Source organism: Procambarus clarkii, chromosome 67, assembly GCF_040958095.1.
Source record: "Procambarus clarkii isolate CNS0578487 chromosome 67, FALCON_Pclarkii_2.0, whole genome shotgun sequence".
Classification (NCBI taxonomy): Eukaryota; Metazoa; Arthropoda; class Malacostraca; order Decapoda; family Cambaridae; genus Procambarus; species Procambarus clarkii.
Window position 1 is genome coordinate 8510091 of NC_091216.1, and position 19130 is coordinate 8529220.

The window sequence follows — 19130 nt, forward strand, 5'->3', positions numbered from 1 at the left end:
ACGTTGAGACGAAGCCTGGAGCAGAGCAGAGAGCTGAGTGTGGCCGGAGTCACGGAGCTCTATGTGGGAGAGTGTTGTAGCTGGATGAGGTCGTAGTCTGCTGCCTGCTCTGTGTCGAAGCTGTAGCGTCTTGGGTCGATTAGAACTGCCTACACCAAGTACTACATTCTTGACTGGAGATTGTACTGTTTTGCTATTCGATTGATTGATGAAGATTGATTGATTGATGAAGATTAAGCCACTCAAAAGGTGGCACGGGCATGAATAGCCCGTAAGTGGTGGCCCTTTTGAGCCATCACCAGTATCAATAGATGATACTGGAGATCTGTGGAGGTGCGACTGCACCCTATGTGACGGGAGATGTCTCCCGTGTGAATGTGTTAAGATGAAGATGAAGCCACCCAAAAGGTGGCACGAATATGAATAGGCCGTAAGTGGTGGCCCTTTTGAGCCATTGCCAGTATCAAGATCGAGCTGATACTGGAGATCTGTGGAGGTGCAACTGCACCCTGCGTGACGGGAGATGTCTCCCGTGAATGTGTCCAAGATTGATTGATTGATGAAGATCAAGCCACCCAAGAGGTGGCATGTTACGTACTCCTAGCTGAATACGTATATAAATTTAAAATAAACTTTTGTTCCATTTCATCATATATGTATACACATTATATTTTTGTAAATTATCGTGTGGTGTGGCAGCGTCAGTGGGGACAGGAGCGCGGTTTCTTTTCACACGTCTAATACCTAGCTGTTAGATTCGGGAAGTTAGAATTGCTGGACCTGTTCAGTATGGGAGTTCCAGATGTCACTTTTATTAAGTTTATGTAATTGTTTATTTACTGTAATTAAGCAGGTGGCATTGTACTTATATATTTTGCAAGTAACTATTATATGTAATTTGCATTCTTATGTGTTTTGAGAACAAGTGGTTGTTCAATTAGTTTTAAATATTAAAAAGTCTTTAGTTTCCATCCCTCATCCTGGATGAGGCAGACGGGAGAGAATTATGGGTACAGACAGGGCGCGAGTAGTCAGTAGCTTCAAGGGACTCGAAGGAATAACATGTGGGAGATAAGTCTGTTACTTCATGTTGTGCCATATTTTATTATATTATATTAAGTGTGATGACAATACTTTTTGGTTTGTTGTATAAGTTAACTTTACCATCTGTGTTTTTATATTATACTGTATTCAATATATATATTATAAGTTATATGTATAATTTTTCAGTCCTAAAGGAAAATTAACAAAGTGCTCATTACTTATCAAGGGGTTATACTGGTGACCCGCTCTGGTGAACAGCAGTTTTAGTAACCCTAGACCTTTTTTAAAGTTAGCTGTTATAGGGTCACGAGCCGTAACGTACGATTGGTAACATGGCACAGGTATGAATAGCCCGTAAGTGGTGGCCCTTTTGAGCCATTACCAGTATCAAGAGCTGATACTGGAGATTATAGCTTGTATAATTAGTTATGCCATTAAGTTGATGAGATAATGAAGCGAGTATAGGTTTACTCGCTACAAAGGATATTTCTGAGGTTGGAAGAAAACGTGCTCAGATTGGGGACTTGTTTATTTTATAATGGTAAATAATAAATTAATATATAATAAATTAATAAATAATAAATTAATTATTATTATTTAATAAATAATAATAATAAATAGTATAATGATAAGCAATTATTTTTAATGAATCAAATAGCTAATTAGGATGAATGATAAATAATTATTGACTAGTGCATAACAATAAAGTATTGAGGAATAATTATAATGAATAATCCTTAATGATAAAGTAGAAATCAATTACAATTAATAACTCCATCCATAGGTAGTAAATGAAAGTTGCATTAATTTAATTACACTAATTACAATTCATGGGAATATTTCTTAGCTATCTGCAGGCTTATCACTTTGGGGGTTCCGGCGGAGCACCCCCAATCCCGCGAGGGCCAGCGGCGCGGAACCCCCAACCCCGAAGGGCAAACGCGGCGGCGTGCCGCTGTAACTAGGAATGTGTGTCGACCTCATGGGTGCAGTAGTCTGCCCTCGGGCTCCATCCCTTTTCCTTGTTCATCAATGGTGTACCTTGTGCGCCTTCCGTAGTCGGTTCTGGAAGTATTAAGGCAGTAAGGGTGGGCAGAAACGGGCATGCAGTATGAACGTGACGGGCAAGGAACCTACCCCTTAAGGGTACTGCTGGAATTAGTTTCTAAGAGGAGGGGGACATTTCCGGAAGCGAACTGGGCAAGTGTCATTAATGGATAAAGCCAGGGTGATACCCTGCAGAAACTCTGAAAATGAACACTGGCACAGGGAATAGGAGTGACTAGAGGGGAAAGGAAGAGAAAAAGATCTTCCAGGAAACTAGTCTGTAGCGAAGTAAGGTAACTACCAAACCGAGCAGAACTTTAGCGGGAAAAAACCCAGACAAGTAAAAAAGGTTGGGGAAACCAGTTACCGTATCTGGGTCAAGGGCAGAAGTTAATCCAGGGGGAGGGATCTAGCAAGTAATAATTACAAAATCCTCTTACAAAACGCTGCTCACTGCAAAACGACTCGCTCAGCGAGTCGTAAACACAGAAGTTTAGCCTGCTCAACTATTCCCCCAGCATGGACCCTACACTAGTTCCTATCGACAACGACTCGGAGCGACCCGTCAGGGGCGTCCTGCCCTTCTCAACATTTAAGGTAGTGTTTGTGTTGTTGGCGCGCCGGACCAGTGTTAGTGTTGTTGGCGCGCCAGACCAGTGTTTGTGTTGTTGGCGCGCCGGACCAGTGTTTGTGTCTGTGTTGGCGCGCGCGCCCCTGAAGCACGCCTGTTGGTTCAGCCTTGGTGACCAAATGCAGGTGCATGGACCTTGAGGGGGAGGTGACCCTCGGTGTTATGGGTTAGACTTGACTTGACTTGACTTAGACTTGAGACTTGAGGTGCTTCCGGGGCTTAGCGTCCCCGCGGCCCGGTCGTCGACCAGGCCTCCTGGTTGCCGGACTGATCAAGCAGGCTGTTGGACGCAGCTGCTCGCAGCCTGACGTACGAGTCACAGCCTGGTTGATCAGGTATCCTTTGGAGGTGCTTATCCAGTTCTCTCTTGAACACTGTGAGGGGTCGGCCAGTTATGCCCCTTATGTGTAGTGGAAGCGTGTTGAACAGTCTCGGACCTCTGATGTTGATAGAGTTCTCTCTCAGAGTACCAGTTGCACCTCTGTTTTTCAACGGGGGTATTCTGCACATCCTGCCATGTCTTCTGGTCTCATGTGATGTTATTTCTGTGTGCAGGTTTGGGACCAGCCCCTCTAATATTTTCCACGTGTAAATTATTATGTACCTCTCCCGCCGGTGCCCCGCATGGGGCACTGGTTTTTCTCCAGTAGGTGGCTGTTATTTGAAGCACAATCGGGAGGAGGCCAGCAGCAAATGCCGTCACCGCCACGTCTTCAAAGGCTCTCGTCGGAGTAAATTACGTCATCGGGACGCGTGACAAAACCTCCAGCCTTAGAGGGAGAAGTCTTAGTGGATCGCAGTGAGGATGCTGCTCTGCCACCTACAACACCCTGGCCGGTACGTAAGTCGTCTACGAACGATTCGGTACAGCACATTAGCATTAGATATTTCCATATTTGGGATGGAGGCGCCCGCACTGTTTGGTGCGACTCCCCCAGGTTCCCCTTACATGGGTCCATTCCACGCACCGCCCCTCGCCTCGCCTCCCTCCTCCTGAGAGAGAGAGAGAGGGAAGTCCGGAACGGCACGGGTGTCTCTCCTTTAGACTCCGGTCTTTGACCATTCCAATGCCAGCCGTACACGATATCGTTGCTTCTCCAGCCGGGATTCTGCCTTAGAGGCTTTCAGGCATAATCCCACGGACGTAGCCTCGCTCCACTGGCCGATCGACCAAGAACGGAACCATTTGTCCGGACCTGCCGTTCCTCTCGTGCTGAGCAGGACTGCTGTCGCAACGACACAGTTTAACAGTAGGGTAAAACTAACCTGTCTCACGACGGTCTAACGTTTTGTAAGAGAGCAGCTGCTGGCTTGTCGGGAAGAGGGGCCACGCAGTCTGCGTCCGGGTTTATATAACATTGGCTCGTTGCGCTCGCAGCTTGGGGCGGTTAAAGTCAGCTTCCAGACATACGTTCTCTTCCCTCAGAAAACCCACCGTTTTTGGGAAACACAGTGTTCTTTTCTTGTGCTGTACCCAGATTTTGCATGGAGGGGGGGGGGATAATAGATCAGCCTTACATTTCATGTTCACAGCTGATTTTTAGTCATAGTGGATTTGTTATTGTATTGAGGCTGGTATTTTCTCCACTGATTCTATGTATGACTAACCATCCAGTGAGGTGGGAATATTGGATGAACTTATAGCCAGTTGTTTAGTCAGGCTGGTTTGTTTTCGTATTCACATAAAATCAAAATCAAATCAAAATGTTTATTCAGGTAAAAAGTTCATACATAGAAGATGAGTTATAAACATAATGTTGGATTTACAGATAGAGCTAGTACATACAATGCCTAAATCCATTAATACGAATTGCATATTGAGGCTGGTATTTTATTCCATACCATCTTTTTCCATCCTCCCCTAATTTCATGTATGACTATTTATTTATTTATTTATTTATATATATACAAGAAGGTACATTGGGTTTGTGAGAATACATTGAATAGTACAGTATTTACAATCTTGTAAAGCCACTAGTACGCGCAGCGTTTCGGGCTGGTCCTTAATCTAACAGATAATTTTTAGTAGGTAATTTCTATCAGAATTGATAAATGATAACAAATACATTGCAAGAGAAAAATGAGATGAGAGAGCTTAGTAAGTATATTAAAGCACATTGTTATATTAAAGCTCTGATTGGTTACATTGACAGCTTGATTGGTATTTTAAACAAGATTAATAGACACCGTACAGCAGATTGACAGCACATATAAGACAGCAATGATCACAATGGTAAAGATGCTCAGATTAGGTGCATAAAGATTGGGAGACTGGGTAGCAATAGATACAGATAAACAAGATTAATAAACACCATACAGCAGATTGGCAGCACATATAAGAAGACAGCAATGATCACAATGGTAAAGATGTTCATATTGGGAACATAAAGGTTGGGAGATTGGGTAGCAATAGATACAGTGCAATTTTAAGGCAAAAGGTGAAAAACTATGAAGATGAAATTAGGTACTTTTTAGTATTGATTTTGAATGATGTAAAAGTTGGACAGCTTTTCAAGTCAATAGGGAGTGAGTTCCATAAACTGGGTCCCTTTATTTGCATAGAGTGTTTACACTGTAACTGTTCTATTGTTACGTAAAGTATGGTGACAAATAAACACAGACACTAAGATACTATATATATATTTGGTCGAATATACAGAAGTACACAGGTGATACGTTGGTGTGAGTTGAGCGCACTGAGCGTTGGTACAGTATCTCGCAAGTGTCTGCTCTAGACCACACTTGAAAGTAGACTACGGTTAATGTTTGCTATTGCTGCTTATATGCCCGGGCATCTCACCGTGTTGCCCGGGCAACGCCTCACCTCATTCATCTCCAAAGCTTGACAGGAACATTAACACTATATTTGGAGCGAGTATATTATTGGGATAATCTACTCGCTACAGAACTCCCCCTCCCAGGGGATGAAAGGAAAAATACTTGATCAAGGAACTTAGCTGGTCGGCGAATTGTACGCCCTGCTCGCGTTACATAACCATCAAAGTTAACTTTGCCCGAAACGCATTGCGTAATAGTGGCTTTAGGCATTGTATGTACTAGCTCTATCTATATATCAATCCATTAATGTAACATCACTTGTATGTATATACCTTACCTGAATAAACATCTGAATCTGAATCTGAATCTGAACTATATTTGGAGCGAGTATATTATTGGGATAATCTACTCGCTACAACACTCTATGTGTAAATCTTAAATGTGTAAATCTTAATCTGTAAACAGATTAAGTTTAACTCTGGGGATATCAAAGAGATATTTATTTCTGGTGTGGTGATAATGGGTCCTATTACATCTGTCCAGGAAGAGTTTCAGAGCAGGATTTGCATTTAAGAACAGGGTTTTGTAAATGTAGTTGACACAAGAGAATTTATGGAGTGAGATTATGTTTAGCATATTTAGGGAGTTAAACAAGGGGGCTGAGTGTTGCCTGAAAGCAGAATTTGATATTATTCTGATAGCAGATTTTTGCTGGGTGATGATGGACTTGAGGTGGTTTGCAGTGGTTGAACCCCATGCACAGATACCATAGTTGAGATAGGGATAGATTAGTGCATAATATAAAGAGATGAGAGCAGAGTTAGGTACATAATATCTGACTATCATGTGCATAATATCTGACTAACTATCATGTGAGATGGGAATAATAATTGAACCTATGGTTAGAATAGGGGTAGCAGCATATTGCTTTGTTCCTAATTTTGCGTATAAAAAAAGCGTATTGGTGGCTTTAGGCATTGTATTTACTAGCTCTATCAAGAAATCCAACATTATGTTTGTAACTCATCTTGTATATATGAACTTTTACCTGAATACACATTTGATTTGATATGATTAAATTTAATTTGATTAAAATACTCTATAAACCAAGCCGTCAGCTACTCTATATCCCTTTGAGATGTATTTTTTTCTTGTCTCAATAAACATACTTGAACTTGAACTTGAGCCGACACTGAACACAGAAAACGGAGCAGGTGGCACAGGACGCTAAGCGAGCGAACATAGTCTATGTCAACACGTCTAGATGGGCGCATCCGGTCCCACGATCGTCGTCGCCCCTAACTCAACACAACAACAACACGTCTAGATCAGGAACTTCCCAAATGGTACTGACTCACCCGTCAGTGACAAGTGTATTAGTCTTCATCTTAACAAAACACATTCAAGGCCTGCCAATTAATTAAAATTGACATGCCACTGTGACGTGTTTTCCAAGATACCAATCGTGCAATCGTCAGGAGGAGAAATTACCACCAACTGCATTTACTAAGAAAAAAGGTAAGCATACTTCATGAGTTGTATCCCCCTGTATCAGTGTATATAATAATCATACACTGAAATATAATTAAGTATATACTGAGAGTTTCTTCTGTCTGGTACCTAATCTAAAATTACAGTTTTGACAATTTGCAGGATCTGTTCTCCTATCCCATATTCCATAACTTGACATTTACCGGAGGGCCACTAACACACTAGTGGCCTCAATGAGGACAGGTAGCTGGCAGCTTTTCAATGGTCACCCAATATGTTCTGATGATTTTTTCAATATGGACTGTAAAGTTCATCAGAGTTTTGTCATTCAAATATCCTCCAAATGGTTCAGTATTTTGAATTTTTTGATGAGATCACATTAAATAAACATTTCATTTGTCAAGTGCTTCTTTATACACTTATTTTGTCCAGGTCTTCTTGAAGAGCATGACAATTGCCTAAGTTTCTTATTGTCCCTAGTAGCTTGGCACCATCAGCAAACTTGTTAATATAATTTATTTATTCCTTCTGGTATATCGTTTATATACTCAATATACATGTGTTGGAAGTGAACACTGTGGTACTCCACTAGTACCATTTCTTCAGTCTGATACAGTGTTAGTGATTGCTGCTCTCATTTTTCTGTCAGAAATGTTTTCATCCATATCAGCAGTCTACCTGTCCAGTATTACCTGAATTTACCTGAGGGCCACTAACACTCTAGTGGCCTCAAGTACAGGAAACCAGTGGCTTGTCAAAAGTTCCCCCACTTACCCTGATGATTTTTTCCAGCTATATTTTAAAATTTAACAGTTTTGGCATTTACAGTTTTAGCAGGTAAGCAGTTCCATGGGTTTATAACCCTGTGGGAGAAAAAAGCATCTGTTTTCAGTCCAACATTGTGGTTTGTTGAGCTTAAAATTTTTACTCCTAATTGGTGTTACATCTGACTTTTTGAAGAAATTGTATGGATCAGCATCCCTCATTGTTCAGTATTTTAAAGGTTTTGATGAGATCTGCCCTGTCATGCCTGGTTTGCAGTGTTGTTAACCCTGAGGTCCTCAACTGTTCCTTATATGAGAGTTGACTTAGTTCTGGAATGATTTTTGTCATACGCTGTTGTACTTTCTTCAAAGCAGCTATGTCCTTCTGAAGATGAGGTCTCCATGCTTGGATACAAAAATCCTAGTGATACACTTGAATAATTATCTTCTTTTCCTTAAAATCAAGGGTACACTTGATTATTCCTAGGGTTTAATTAGATTTTTAATAATTCTCTTACCTGTTGTGCACCTTTCATGCATGGTGGATTTTTTATTTCCTTGACCAAAGGGCTTGGTAAAGGATGTGTAGCAAGTAATAATCAGTATGTCAGTAATATACTCAGCCCTTGACAAAAATGAGTTTCCGATTGGACTCTTCATTAACCTGAGAAAGGTCTTTGATACTGTTAATCACAACTACCTCTTACGTAAACTCCATCATTATGGAATCCAAGGCCATGCCCTGGACTATATCCAACCCTATCATAGAGATAGACACCAATGTGTAGCCATCAATGATATAACCTCTCCCACTCTACCAATAACTGTTGGAGTGCCACAGGGCAGCATTTTGGGACCTCTCCTATTTCTTATATACATCAATGATCTGCCTAATGTCACCAACATTCTGAAACCTACATTGTTTGCTGATGATACTACCCTCATCTACTCTAACCCCAACCCACATACACTAAATAATGTTGTTAATATTGAATTAAAAAATGTCCATTTATGGATGTCATCCAACAAACTAACACTTAACATAGAAAAGACCTACTACATCTTATTTGGAAGCAAATCAACAAATGCAATTCAGCTTCAGATAGACAATGTTAACATTAGTAGTAAAAATGATGGAAGGTTTCTTAGCCTATTCCTAGACAAGAGACTCAACTTCAGCACCCACATACAACACATAACTAAGAAAGTCTCTAAAACAGTTGGTATACTCTCCAAAATCAGATACAGTGGCACCTCGATTAACGAGTTTAATCTGTTCTGGCACCGAGCTCGTTATGGGGAAAACTTGTCTTAAACAAATTTCCCTATTTAAAATAAAGGAATAAATTTAATCCGTTTCACTCCCAAAAACATCCATACATTTATGATATTTTATAAAGTAAATATAATACTGCACATGTAATTATAAATGTTTTGTTGTACTGTTTTCATGTTTACTTTACCTTATGAGAAGTACAGTACAACCTCGATTCAACGTACTATATGGGACCAGACCCAGTTTGTTGGAGTGTTGGATTCGTTGCAAGAGGTGACCTTCAGGAGGCGTTTGTGTCAGTGTTTTTTTTTTCTTGTACACAATAAAAATGCATTATCATATTACATACTCTACCTATATATTACTTCTCTACTAAAAAATACTGTAATTCATAAATTTACCTTATTGTTGAAGTTATGTCCATCTTGAAGTTTCGTGAAGTTGTGAATGCTCTACAGTAAATACCTACTGCAGTGCATTATGCCGTTAGCACTGTGTTGATTAAAAGTAGTTCTGCTGTATGTTGAGTACTACAATACAGTTTATGAAAACTATTGTACACTAAAATTACTGCAACTTTAATTTTAACACTGTGTACACTGTTACGACCCTGGGTTCTCCAGTGGAAACCAGAGGTCAAAATTGAGCTATTAAACTTCCTGGTAGCACAGTTGGGCATCTAGAATGTCAATTGTTTGTATCTTCCCTGCCAGACGTAAGACTATTATTGTTTCTCAAAGAGCATTTAAAGACTGAGCTGGGGGTTGATTATTAAATAATAACATAGGCACCAACTTTGCTTACTAATACTTTCTAATCATTCATAAAGTAACAATACGTTGCATAGGGGAAGATCTTTAATGTGCTTAGCTGCACGATCAATTAGGCTCCTCCCGGCACCAAGAGATGAGGGAGGCAGCTGGTGGCTAGCTCGGTCTTCTCTCTGGCTGGTGTGTGTGGATAAGACCTACTCTGTGGCTGCTCCCCTACTCTCCTTCCTTCTCCTCTTACTTATTTCCCTTACCTGAAGTTCCTGTATCCTTAAGCTAAGTACAGGGCATTAGTGAGTGTGCCTACTCTGGTAGTAACGATTGGTGAGACCTGGGGATAGTATTTTGCCAGTGTTTGGGTACCCCTAAGTGTTGTGTTTTGTATTAGGGTACCACGTGGTTTCACTACCCTAAGCTGCATCCAGCTTCAGTGCTTATCCAGTAGTACTTTACCCTAGCTTGTTATTAGTGTAAACCTTGTATCCTGCCTACGTGGACCAAGGCTTTTAACGTAAGATAGTGTGGTAAAGTTATTATTATTGTTATTGGTGTGAGTGTATGGGGGGTTGTTAAGGGGTTAATAAATAAGTACATGAATTACAGAGTATCTCTTCTTCCAAGGTGGGAGCGCAGTGATCAACCCTTAGACTAACTTATATGGTCTTGTAGCAAGTTATTACTACTGTGGATAGTTTATTTTGGGGGCCGGGCCTTTTAGCTCTCCCATATTTGATACTCTTGTCTTCTAACTACCTATACCCCTTAATAGTACCAGTACCCCATAGAAGTCCCACTCATATCAGTTTGTAACATACACACTTAAATTTAACACTTGTTCTAACTGTTCACGCTGCACACAATGTTTTTAGATGTTTGCATCAGCTTTGCTGGTGCTCGCTGGTGCTGGCTGCTGTTGTACCAGTGCTGGGTACGGCTGTTGTACCAGTGCTGGGTACGGCTGTTGTACCAGTGCTGGGTATAACTGTGCTCGTGCTGGGTACGGCTGTTCTCGTGCTGGGTTCGGCTGTTCTCGTGCTGGGTTCGGCTGTTCTTGTGCTTGGTACGTCTGTTCTCTTGCTGGGTACGGCTGTTCTCGTGCTTGGTACAGCTGTTCTCCTGCTGGGTACGGCTGTTCTCGTGCTGGGTACGGCTGTTCTCGTGTTGGGTACGGCTGTTCTCGTGTTGGGTACGGCTGTTCTCATGCTGGTTGATTTTCTGCTACTAGTTCTTGCAAAATATTGCTTCATTCTTGGCATTAATAAGGCACTATTAGTAAGCCCCTGAGACATTTTGTTTTATAACCAAAGAGCTGTAGTAAAAAAATGGTCAATTCCACGATTATTCTTCCACCGGCGGATAAATACTGTACGTCAATCGCAGACAAAGCTAAGGGCACTGGGTGCATACTGTACGAACGCAGACTAAGTCTATACGTATACCCTTCAGTAGGCTGGTGTTTAAGCCTGATCCAGTAACATAAATTTCTCTTAAATATTCGATTTACATCAAATTATATATTTTTGAGTTATATATTTAGTTTAGCAACATTATTACGATAATAAGAGCTATAAAAAATACTTATTTTGGAACCGATTTATTAATTTTATTATTTCAAAGCCATAGGTCACTGAACTGTGGCGACAAAATCGAACAAAACACTGCCTGGTGTTGTGTTTGATTTGCAGTAACATATTTCTCTCAAATATTCAATTTACATCAAATTATATCTTTTTGGGTTACATATTTAGTTTAGCAACATTATTACGATAATAAGAGCTATAAAAAATACTTACTTTGGAACGGATATATTAATTTTATTATTTTGAAGCCGTAGATCGCTGAACTGTGGCGACGAAATCGAACACAAGAAGCATGGTGTTGTATGGACAGGGATTAGACCTGTCCACTCGGGCTATAGTTGTGCTGCCAATAACGTGAATAATTTCTCAAATAGCAGATATCTATCATATTACAGTATATTTTTGGTTTTATTTAGTTTAGTTTAATTAGGATAATAAAGAGTTATTAAAACACCAGTTTTAGAAATGATTTATTAATGTGAAACGTTCAAAGTCATGGGTCACTGAACTATGACAACACAGACGAAAGTGAGTGAAATCTCACTGTAAAGTGAGGTTTACTGTACAGTATTCCCTTATCTGTCCACCCTCACTCATCTTGTTTCATCACAGAAAATGTATATAAGAAGATTTCAACATATTAGCTAGCTATTCACGCTTCAGCCTTTAAATTCACAACATCGTAAGAACTCTGTTGGGACCACTTGTGTGGTCCACCTTGTCATATGAAGGAATTATTAATTGTAATCTGTGATGGTATGGTAAAGTTTTCTACCACTGTGAACTCTGTTCCAACATCGTAAGCTTGTGGACCACTTGTGGATCACATGTGCGGCCCACTTGAGTGGTCCACTTGTGTGATCGAACTTGTCATATGAAGGAATTAATAATTGTAATCTGTGATAGAATGTGAAAGTTTTCCACCAGTCTGTGAACTCTGTCTCGACGTGGTAAGCAAATCCGAACATCCCCCGCTTCGGCGAACCATTGTTCATCGAACCGGGTGAGTAAATCCGGCCTGAAAAGTGTGCGAACTAGCTGGAGATTCGTTGAATCGGGGTACGTTGAATCGAGGTTGTACTGTAGTTGCTGGCTTGAGGGAGACGATGGAGAGGTGGGAAGGAGGAGAGGGGTTATGGTGTGGAAGGAGAATCCACCTCCGAGTCAGGCGGACTCTCTCTTCTTGGGAATTTTACCCCACTGGACCAGGTTGTGGCTCACTATCACTGGCTCTTCTTTTCTCTACTTTTGCAAAGAACTTATCTATTGACAATTGCTTTTGTCTTTGTTTTAAGATGTTCCTAAAACGAGACAGCAATTGTCATTAAACATGTTCACACACCTGGTTCTTACTGCTCTATCAGGGCAGCTTTTCCAAGAATGCATTCACGTTTTCAAACATTTCCAACACTTCCCTGATCTCAGTGGAAGAGGCAGCATCCTCCCTTACCTCCTCATCCCCATACTAATGGTGCAAATTGTTGATGAGGACCTGCCGTATTCCCTTGTGAGATCAGTCACACAGACACCACACTCATGCTTTGCTATAATTTCCTTCTTCAAATCCACAGTAATTGTGTCTTTCTTCCTCTTGACAACACTATCTTTAGCAAGCAGCTTCTGTGGCAACATCGTGTGTTACAAATTGTAGTCACAAAACCACTAAAAACCCAAAGAAAAGCGCAAATAAATCCAGAGGGATGCTTGACGTGTGCGATACAACAACAATACTGGCGTCGGAGGCGTCCGAGAATTTGCGAGAACCCGCGAGACGCTAGGAAGCACCATGTGGTTTTGCTCGTTAATAGAGGTGAAGCCTGTCAATAGAGACAAATTTGCTGCGAGTGGCTCGCTCATTACTCGAAATGCTCGTAAATAGAGCCACTCGTTAATCGAGGTGCCACTGTATTATGTACCTAACTCTACTCTCATCTCACTATATTATGCACTAATCTATCCCTATCTTAATTATGGTATCTGTGAATGGGGTTCAACCACTGCAAACCACCTCAGGTCCATCATCACCCAGCAAAAATCTGCTATCAGAAAATAACAAATTCTGCTTTCAGACAACACTCAGCCCCCTTGTTTAACTCCCTAAACATGCTGAACATAATCTCACTCCATACATTCTATTGTGTCAACTACATATACAAAACCTTGTTTGTAATTGCAAATCCTGCTCTGAAACTCTTCCTGTACAGATATAATAGGATCCATTATCACCACACCAGAAATAAATATCTCTTTGATATCCCCAGAGTCAACCTTAATCTGTGCAAACACGCTATGCAAATAAAAGGACCTAGTCTATGGAACTCACTCAATAATGAATTGAAAAGTTGTCCAACTTTTGTGTCATTCAAAAACAAAACTAAAAAGTACCTAATTTCATATTCATAGTTTTCTACCTTGTTGCTTTAAAATTGCACTGTATCTAGTGCTACCCAATCTCCCAATCTTCATGTGTTATACTCAAATTCTGTCAGTTGAAATGTAACCAATCACAGGCAAGTAGGCCTCTGACGTCATGCCAGACAGAGGAGCATCAAGCCATGCTCCCAGCAGCCTCAGTTATCCTCACAGACTCAGAGTAGAAGGACCTCGGCTAGGCAGATATTTACCTTGCTATCTCAGTCAATAAATATATACAGAAGCGACTACTGAGTCTACATTCTACCCGAACAAGGCAAACGAATACTGGTAGCAGCAGTGGGATCCAGAAATTTTTTTCTGGAAGCAAAAGTTCCAGTACCCAGCATCGCCTCGTGTTCCAGCCAAAACCGCCGCCACCGCCACCGCCATAAGCCGCCATCCTGCCACCCACGCATCAAATATTGTGCCAGACCGGGGTCCTGCCATCAACCACTACTCCAGGCTAACGTTTTAGAAGTAAGGGTCAATATTTTCCTGTGAGAACGCTCACTCATCAGTGAGGAGGAAGGAAGCTTCCCGCGCCAGCCATTTTTGAACCTCGCGCCACCACGTGGGAACCACCTATTACACCCACCACCACCGCCACCCAAGCTGACAGTATCAAGCTTCGTGAGGGTGCAAGCTACTGCAATCGTCGTCAGCCATCGTCGCAAGTATCAACTGGTTATTCCATCGTCGCAATATTGTCGTCGTCAGAATTTATCTTCGTGCCTCTAGCGTGAACAGTGTGGGGTCCCTGAGTCTCGCGCCACCGCCGCCAGGAGCGTTGCCGTCGCATCCAGTTTGTAAACACGCCTCACATGGGCCTCTTCAGATCTTCACGACGCTTCTCCTACTTTGGCTACTGGTGATCCTCATAAATTACAACCCTGAGATAAGTAATTGCTAGTTGAGAACAACGTGCCAAGTGTTAAAAAGTGACTTATGTAATAATTCCCATAATATCCTGTGAATTAACCATTCAGTGACTTGTTAAATATTGGAGCTGGTTCAGTACTGCACTCCCCACAGTTTTCCTGTGTGATTTCAACATTCCTGCTTCTTACAGTAATTTCATTGAATTTTAATTGTTCTCCTAGAGTGTTATTGGTAAATTCAAATTCCAGTGAATTAAGAAATCCTTGTTTTAGTAGCAGTTAAGGATTTGTGCAATATAATTTTTTTTAATTTCTCCAGACCTAACTTGAAATTTATCCTTTAAGCATTTTATTTTAAACTTTTACCATAGGAGTTATATACATTCCTGTGTCCAGTTTATGTGCTACATCCATATTTCTTGCATTGCCACTTGTTGTGTTGAATCTTTTTAATGAAATTTTGCAATTGCATTTCCCAGTTTTTATTCTAAATTGCTGTGCTTAGTCTGGTTTAATTAATTTACATACATCTAATTCCAGTCATTTTTTAATGAAAGATTGCTAAATTTAGTTTACAATTTGCTTGTTCTTAATTATTTTCTTGCCTAGCCCAATTTAATAATTTTATTTCTGCCATTTTTACTTTAGCCAAGTTGATATTTTTTTGTGTTTATTTTTGTGTATACTATTTCTGATGCCAGGTGCACTTAATTATAATCTGCGTTCAAATATTACTTCCACGGCTGTGACAATGCCTACCACTGTTGAAACCCCTTCAGAATCAATGGGAACAGTTGCTCGTCCCAATGGCCAGAGATCAGCTCAGGAAATGGCTATTCCTCTTTTTGCTGGGGAATCGCGTTTATTAGAATCATGGTTTAGTAAGGTTGAAGCGAAAACAGTTGCACGTTTTTCTAAGCCTACTGATGCCGAATACTTAGCAATTGCACGGTCAGCCGTGGACACAACCAAAGGTGATGCACGTTTTGTTGTTGATGAGAAAGCCATTGTTAGCCTCCAGTCTTGGCCTGAATTTAAGGATTTCTTTCGCCGTCGCTTTGTTAATAAAGGAGACCTTGACCCATATAGGTTAGTCAAGAAAATTGCCAATGCCACCATGCAGCCTGGTGAATCGTTTAATGCGTTTACTAGCCGTCTCGATCAGTATCTGTATGCCTTAGTTTCTGCTATGAATAATTCAACTTGGTTAGATAAAGACAATAATCTGTCCCCTGAGGCTATGGCCAAAATGATAGCATTTGGTACTTTAATGCATTTTGCCCCCGAGCATACAAAACCAATCGTTGAGCAACAAAATTTTGGTGTTAAACATGAAATTGGTGAAGTATTTGAGGCTATTAACAATGCCGCAGATAAACTAGCTCCCCGAAGTGCTCAACTGTTGCCACCCTCTGATGCTGTAAATGTAGTCACAAGCTCTCAGCATCCTCCCACAAATTCTCAAAACTCTTGGTCGCAGAAGCGTACCCATGCTCGTAGCCCCCAGTCAAATTCGCCGCCTCATAAAATGCCGAAACGCCATAGTCCACAACCATCCACTCCCTCATGTTGGCATTGTGGTAAGAGTAACCACCTTGCAAGGGACTGTTGGTCCGCCCCTAGATCATCACCTCCTAGACAATTCTCTCGGCCCCCTCATCAATCTAATCATTCTAGGCTTCCATATTGCACGTACCATAAACAAGTTGGTCACCACACTGCGGATTGTAGAGCTAGGCAAAGGACATCTCCACCTCGTAACTCCCATGGTCAGTCTTGGCGAGGCTCACAGCGTCCAAGACATTATCAGAACTCTCGTAATTACAACTCCCAGCCCAGCTATAATGCAACTTCAAATTATAATGCTCAGTCACAGAATGCTGGAGCTCAGAATGTTCACTCCATGTCGTCGGGAAACCCCCAAGGCCATCCGCTAACCAATATAGCTAGCCAGAGCTTGTCGACAAGGGACGTCGACTTGGTAGCGTGTCCGAGCGGTGTTATACTCAAATTCTGTCAGTTGAAATGTAACCAATCACAGGCAAGTAGGCCTCTGACGTCATGCCAGACAGAGGAGCATCAAGCCATGCTCCCAGCAGCCTCAGTTATCCTCACAGACTCAGAGTAGAAGGACCTCGGCTAGGCAGATATTTACCTTGCTATCTCAGTCAATAAATATATACAGAAGCGACTACTGAGTCTACATTCTACCCGAACAAGGCAAACGAATACATGTACCCAATCCAAACAACTTTACCATTGTGATCATTGCTCTCTTCTTATATGCGCTTTCAATTGGCTGTATGATGCTTATTAATCTTTGTTTAAATTACCAATCAAGCTGTCAATGCAATCAATCAGAGCTTTAATATACCAATGTGCTTTAATATACCTACTATTCTCTCTCATCTCATTTTTTTCTTTCTTGCAATGTATCTGTTATCATTTAATTAATTCCTCTAGAATTTACCTACTTAAAATTATCTGTTAGATTAAGGACCTGCCCGAAACGCTGCGCGTACTAGTGGCTTTACAAGATTGTAAATACCATGCTATGTATTCTCACAAACCCAATGTACCTTCTTGTATATAAACAAATAAATAAATAAATAAATATACTTGCTCCAAACTCTCATTAGCTTATGTGCAGATAATGAGGGGTTTGTTAATTCTACTTAGTCCACTAATTACGAATTCATACCTCTTCCCTAATTACAATTAACACTACTTCCTAACCTATTAGTGGATGATCAGGTGAGTTGTGGACCAATTATATAAGCAGTTGATAGTAAAATAAGCACTTTATGGGCTGTTCATGCCTGTGCTACCGCTTGGATTGGTTAACACTTTGGCGTACCCCGCGCGCCACCCCTCAACTGTGCGATTTGGGTCCCAGGGTGTCGCGGGAGCGCGCGTAAATTCTGAAAAGTGCATACTCTCTTCAACTTTGTCACCTTAATTCTCATCCTACGAGATTAAATTTGGTATCATTGTGTTTGCAATAGAATTCTCTACAGCACTAAATGCATGTAAACTCCAAAAGCCCGGCTAATTACCCGCAGCAAACAGAGAAACTGCGAACGAGTTACGCAGAGCGCGCAAACGCGATAAAATGTTTTCAATATTTTCACTCTGGTCACCTCAATTTTTGTCCTAGGTCTTTCATTTTGGTCTCAATGGGTTCGCAATAGAATTCTCTAGAGGAACATTTGCATATAAAATAAAACACCTGGTCACGCTCCAACTGCCGACGAGTTGAAGACAGGCCACACGTTAGCCGCGAGTGAGCGCTCAGACGCCTTCCAGCTACACTCCCAATTCCCGCCGTTTTCAAGCCTTTCTTCCGCAATTTTTTTCCTGGAAGGGCTTTGTTCATGATCACTATCCATCGTGGAGTAAGCGTAGATAGTTTCTAAAGCCGCAGTAAGAAATATAGCCACGGAAAATAGCCGAAATGTTCACACGTTTGAGATGCGAGGGGAGGCGACATTGGTCACAACAGTGGAGCGAAAACAATGGGCTGAAGGCGTGTGCCGAGCTGCCTGCGGGCCACGAGGTGCAACCAGGAAAATGGGAAGACATCGGCGCGCATTTTAAAACCAGTCCCCAAAAAATCGGATAAAAACCTGATTTTTGGCCATTATTTAAAGTGGATGACGCAATGCTGCATCATCCCCGGCATTACCGACAGTAAACAGATGATGCAATGCTGCGTCATGCCCGGGCGAAAGTGTTAATCTTCATCAATCAAATAAGCATCATCTAAATTCAAGAGTAGTTCAGTACAAATGCTTAAGAGATGCCACACATCTTAATATTCACCAACAAGAATGTAACACTCGACGTGTCCAGTTTCTACCGACTCCAAGACAATTCAGCATTATCACAGTACAGACAGCCAGATTCTGGCTGCATCGAGCTTCCACACTCTCGTACTGCACCGAGCTCCTCGACTCTGCTTGCATTTAGAGTGCCATGCTCTACGACTCACCCTGCATCCGAGCTTTCTACCCCAGGCCTCACTCAAATTTCTGGCCTGCTTCAGGCTTTGTCACAACTCCTACGACACTTCCTTACACTGCCAACAAATCGACTGCTGTAACTAAGACTACTAAATAAATATTAAAAATCACTAAACTTGTATCTAATCAACCAAATACATACACATAATCGTACGTGTATGAATACACTGATAGGCGGGAAAGAAGAATAATGAAACGTTTAAATTCTGGAAATAAAGAATGGGGATGGGGACTGAGGAGGATTGAAAGTTCGATGGCTGGTCCACTTTGGGTTTGTGTGGAGTATTGTTTTTGGAGTTTGTGAGTTTTTTTTCTTTGGAGGAGGGAGGCGTGTGGTGAGGTGGTTTTGCTGGTGTAGGTGTGTACTTTTTCTGTCTTGGTGAAGGTCTCTTCCCATTGATGGTAACTCCTGGCTCGCTAAGTTTGCACTGGTA

General features: G+C 41.3%; 1 protein-coding gene across 3 annotated transcripts in view; it reads left to right on the plus strand.

Annotated features, from left to right (window-relative positions):
- Window positions 1–6728: 6728 nt before the first annotated feature.
- The window catches only part of LOC123767772 (osteoclast-stimulating factor 1), a 202839-nt gene continuing 190437 nt past the window's right edge, over window positions 6729–19130 (plus strand). For 2 of the 3 annotated variants that reach the window (XM_045757820.2, XM_069310330.1), the window contains exon 1: window positions 6729–7018. The gene's annotated coding sequence lies outside the window, so the exon portion shown is untranslated. The remainder of the gene's footprint in view (window positions 7019–19130) is intronic. The other variant, XM_045757819.2, reaches the window with a different exon arrangement.